Raw genomic sequence first — 6,000 nt, 5'->3', positions numbered from 1 at the left:
CATGACTTTGGCGGAAGCCCATCAGAAACCCCATTTGCATGGTGTATCTGGGGTTATTGCCATCTTTCGAATGAGACGCGAAACCATCTGCCCCTCATAAAAGATCTCAGGGCACTTTTACAAAGAAGACCATGGGAGTTCTCCCCATTGTCCTGACAAATATTTATCCCTCAACCAACATCACCAAAACAGATTATTTATTTAGAGATACAGCACTGAAACAGGCCCTTCGGCCCACTGAGTCTGTGCCGACCATCAACCACCCATTGATACTAATCCTACATTAATCCCATTACGCTCTCACATCCCCACCTTCCCTCAATTCCCCTACCACCTACCTATACTAGGGGCAATTTACAATGGCCAATTCACCTATCAACCTGCAAGTCTTTGGCTGTGGGAGGAAACCAGAGCACCCGGTGAAAACCCACGCAGTCACAGGGAGAACTTGCAAACTCCGCACAGGCAGTACCCAGAATTGAACCCGGGTCGCTAGAGCTGTGAGGCTGCGGTGCTAACCACTGCGCCGCACCAACAGCCATTATGTGGCCATTATCAAACTGGTGATTTGTGGGACCTTGCTGTGAGAGAATTGGCTGCTGCATTTTCCAGCATTTCCTTATAAGCCACTCAGACGCTGCAAAGGTCCTCCCGCCATAGTGAACTGAGGGGCTGGACCCATGGGAAACCCCTCAGGCTGTATACACCAAATATGGGTTTGCTGTAAAATGTACATGGCATGTAAAATGGAATGGAAGGGTTGTGAGGCAATTCACTCCTGTATTGAAGAAAACTGATTTCCTTTGCACTTTTTGGAATGTCAACTTGGTGCTGTTTTGAACTGTTTTGTAAATTTTTTTTTTACAGATTTTTATGAATAAAGTATATTTTTGAGAAAACAAAAAGCCACTCACAAATGCATCAAGCATGCGGCCCAGATCCTTCAGACTCCTTCCACAACGTCGCAAAGCCAAGTGCTAGTACTTATATAATAATGCCTCTGTCGACATTGCCTCATCCCCTCCGAGCAGTATTTTTCAGTTCTGGAATACTATGTTCCAGTGGTTGCATGCAGCTTTTCTGTGTTATGGTGAGTGTTATTGATGGCCATGTATTTGCACCGGGCCCTCGGGCACAGGCCTCATAAGTACATGCACTAATCCAGCCCCCACGAAGAACTGAGAAAGCTCCTGCCATCCACTCAAATAACTTAAGAGGATTGTTGACACAGTCACCTGCTAGCAATATCTGTTGTGGATGTTGGATAAGGATTGGATCAAGTGTGATGCTCTTGAGGTCATTCACATCAAGACTCACAAATAAAAAATTGCCACTTGGTCAAGGCATTGATAAGCTGCCAAAAGCCACAGAAAGTTGAGTGACAGTACTGGCATTGATGGATACAACTTTCTTGGCACCAGTCAAGCACTGACATCCTTAACCCACAAGGCTATAATGTCACATGGATTCATTTCTTAAAAATCATTAGCTCAATAGAGGATAAGTAAATTAAAGTGGTAAAAAGTGACAAGCAAATTTTTTATATATCTTGAAAATAATAAAAGAAAGAAAACATGTTAAGGGTTAACCACATTAATAAGAGAAAGATTTGGCTACAGTTTGCTGTCACACCAGATGGGCACATTTTCATTTTGGAGCATTTGGATTCTTGAAAAGATTTGCATTTACCGCTCATTCCTCTGCCTAAAGCTATATAGAGATTTATGTTACTGTTGGTTAGCATGGCAGCAGAAAAACGTTTGTTTTCTTAAATATTTTACTAGCAAAGTTGCAGTTCACTTGTTTTTTCTGGCTTGGGTGAGTTTCTCTCCTGCTGATTATATCTTCAGCACCACTCATGAACAGGCAGAAGAGAACAGCAATATTTTGGTTTCAGTTATTTCTGTTTCACGTATATCTTATACATATAACTTACATTCAGAACCATCTGTTTATAGTTGTCATATCAATCTTCTCCCCACGCGACAAATTTCAGCATCCGCTGCTTTGAACTTCTCCAATTTGTCAGGAAATTACTGTAAGTAAAAATAGAAATTTAAAAAATAAGAAAAAACCCTCAGTGAGTGTGCACATAATGTTTGCTTCATAAACCATTGGTGACAATTTGATGTTAAAGGATTAAGTCCCAAAACCACTTTGCATTTGATAGTCTTCAGTTACTCAGTGGATATATATGCCTTCTCATGTACTGAATGATACAACCAAGTAAGTGTCAGGCTTAATCCTTTTTCTGTACTTCATTAGCTAATATCAGACAGAACATTAATAATTGTAGCAGCTTGGCTCAGTTGGTATCTCTAAGTCAGAAGGCTATAGGTCCAAGCCCTAATGCGCACTTGAGCACATCTTCTAGGCTAACGTTGTCTACCTACTCAGGTGGATCTCACTAATCCCGTGGCACTATTTGAATATTAGAGAGATTTCTCCTAGTGTCCTGGAAAACATACCTTCTTCAATCAACATCAAAATGAGAATATCTGGTCATTCATTCAGTTGCTGTTTTGTGGAACATTAGCCTATTAAGAATAACAGGCCATAGACCATCTAAACCATTAGTTGGTTTTATGTAAGGTAGTTAATTAAAGCTTTAGGATTTGATTATGGACCACAATGCCTTAGTTAAAACTTGTAATAAAAGCCAGGTCAAAGCAAAAGTTAAAATAGCAGAAACTGTGAAATCTTACTCACGTGCTTGTTATGTGACACTTTATCAAATGCTTTTTGGAAGTCCGTGTACATCACATCAACCACATTACCCTCATCAACCCTCTCTGTTACCTCATCAAAAAACTCAAATTAGTTAAACATGATTTGCCCTTAACAAATCCATGCTGGCTTTCCTTAATTAATCCACATTTGTTCAAGTGACAGTTAATGTTGTCCTCGATTATTGTTTTTAAAAGTTTTCGCACCACTGAGATTAAATTGACTGGTTTGGAGATGCTGGGCTTATCCGTATATCCTCTTTCACTACAACTTAGGCAGCATCTTCTTTCTTGGCAAAACAGATGCAAAGTACTCAATTAGTATATTAGCCATGCTCTCTGCCTCCATTGTCAGCAAAGTTGAAGCCCATGGAATAAAAAGGTCAGTGGCACCATGGATACAAAGCTGGTTGAGTGACAGGAAACAGAGAGCAGTGAACAGTTGTTTTAAGGACTGGAGGACAGTATATAATGGGGTTCGCAGGGGTTGGTGTTAGGACCACTTCTTTTCTTGATCTATATTAATGACCTAGACTTGGGTGTACAATTTCAAAATTTGTAGATGACACAAAACTGGGAAATATTGTGAATAGTGAGGAAGCTAGTGATATACTTCAAGAGGACATACACAGACTGGTGGAATGGGTGGACAAGTGGCATATCAGATTTAACGCAGAGACGTGTGAAGTGATACATTTTGGTAGGAAGAACGAGGAGATGCAATACAAAATAAAGGATACAATTCTAAAGATGGTACAAGAGCAGAAGGACCTGGGAGTATATGTGCACAAATTGATGAAGGTTGCAGGGTAGATTGCGAAAGTGGTTAATAGGGCATGCAGGATCCTGAGCTTTATAAATAGAGGCATAGAGTACAAAAGCAAGGAAGTTATAATGAACCTTTATAAAACACTGGTTCAGCCTCAACTGGAGTATTGAATCCAATTCTGGGCACCACACTTTAGGAGGGATGTGACGGCATGGGAGTGGGTGCAGAAAAGATTTACAAAAGTGGTTTTGGGAATGAGGGACTACAGTTACGAGGATAGATTGGAGAAGCTGGGGTTGCTCCCAGAGAAGAGACGGTTAAGAGATTTGATAGAGGTGTTCAAAATCATGAGTGGTCTGGACAGAATAGATAGGGAGAAACTGTTCCCACTGATGGAAGGGCCAAGAACCAGACGACACCGATATAAGGTGATTGGCAAAAGAATCAGAGGCGACATGAGGAAAACCTTTTTTATGCAGTGAGTGGTTAGGATCTGGAATGGGCTGCCTGACAATGTGGCAGAGGCAGATTGAATCATGGCTTTCAAAAAGGAATTAGATAATTATCTGAAGAGAAAAGATTGGCAGGGCTGCTGGGGAAAAGGCAGGGGAGTGGGACTAGCTGAGTGGCTCTTGCAAAGAGCCAGCACAGACACGATGGGTCGAATGGCCTCCTTCTGTGCTATAACCATTCTATGATTCTGTGATTCCACAGGCTGTATTTTCATTACGGGGTCAGTACCCCAATGCCTGGATAATTGCCAGGTCTCAACCCCATGCCATGTCAGCATGGCTGATGTGACGGCTATCTTCAAATGTAAATGATCTAAATAGACTGGGAACGAGCGTCGCGCACAATCAGCAGCGCTGGGAACTGCATGGAGATGGGAAGCACCTCCAGACTGCAATGTTGAAAGGCAGATAGCAGCCATGACAGGGCTCGCCATTGTCTTGCAGAAAGATGCAGGCAGCAGATTAGAGGGCTATCAGTGTCCTGGTGCAAATAAGTGGCCAAATGGTGAAGAGGAAGGCAGGTGAAGCATTATATTCCAATCAGTCCTTTTTTCGATTTCTTTGACTAATGATCGACATTAAACAATGAGCAACCACATTGCTCCCAACAGCAATCACTTATGAGCACCGGACCGTTCACTCCTCCAGCTCTCCTCTTTGTAAATTCCTTTCTGACCCTCCCCAGCCTGTTAACAAGGAGCATAACAGGCTGTTAATTGGAGGCATGCGGGTTCCCGGCTCCCCATCACCCGCCCTCTTTGAAAATTGTAGCATATTCCAGAGGAGTCTGAATGCAGAGACAACCTCCAGGAACGCAATCTTCAAATTGGGCCCGCACACGTGCTTGCTCCCAAAGTGCTTTGAAAATCTAGCCCATGTCTTTACATAATATTCACCATACTACCCATTAAGTGAAATTATTTTTTAGCATTCTCTGTATTAACTAGCTTTTCAATCACTTCAAAAGAGCAATCAACAGAACAGCGAAGATCCATTCTTGGAGTTTCGATGTGTGAAGACACTTAGTCGACTGCTTTAAACGGTTATACTTCTTTGTAGATGAGCAAGAAAATGTTCAGAAGTGGCAAGCAGCTGTTTTCCAATTCCAGAGTGGGATTATCTATTTTGAACATTCTCTGCATTAACCAGCAAAAGCTGTTTTCTACTTTTCAAAATCTGCAGGATTATGGGGAAAGGGCGGGAAGTGGGACAAACTGAATTGCTGTTGCAGAGAGCCGGAATTAGTTCCTTCTATGCTGAAACCATTTTATAATTCTATGATTTTCTTTGACGTACGCAAGAAAATGGAGGGATTAAGTATTCCACGCGATCCATCCACTCAGTTCAAAAGTTGCAATTAGGGCCCTATGAATTTCATGGAACCTCAGTTAGTATTTTAAATGGGCCTATTGGCTGACTCAGGGGGTCGCTCCGGACTTTTGGCGGAGAAACATTGTCACAATCTCAGAGACAGCGGCAACAGGGTGGTAGGTTATTGCCCACCATCAACCAGGCGGGCAACCTGAAGTTTCACTGCCATGATTCTTATTTTGTTCCCCTTCAGAGTCTTCAGAAACTGCTGAGTAAGACCAGATGACACAGACCATTTACATATGAGTGCAGACATCAGCAAGCTTAACATCTGCTTATAGAAAATATAATTGCATTTTTTCAATCCAATCTACTTGGAAAGAGCTAAAGATTTAAAAAAACTAAAATAACATACAATCTTGCAATTTGAAGGTACTCTGATGTGGTGCAAAACGCTAAACCTCACATAATTACCATCAGTTCTTATTTAGTATTTGATAATGTTTTCCATTTGACGTGAATTTCTTTTCAAAACTGCTCAACCCATTCAACATATACATGCACGCTCTGCGCTGGGTCACACATTCATTCATCAACCTATTTTGAGCACTGCTCCTAGGCCCTTCCTGACCTGTAGGCTATTGGCACACATTGGTGTGAACTCTACTTTGTAAACCCTGAA

The sequence above is a fragment of the Heterodontus francisci genome, chromosome 3, assembly GCF_036365525.1.
Source record: "Heterodontus francisci isolate sHetFra1 chromosome 3, sHetFra1.hap1, whole genome shotgun sequence".
NCBI lineage: Eukaryota > Metazoa > Chordata > Chondrichthyes > Heterodontiformes > Heterodontidae > Heterodontus > Heterodontus francisci.
Note: the sequence above shows the minus strand (reverse complement) of the source record.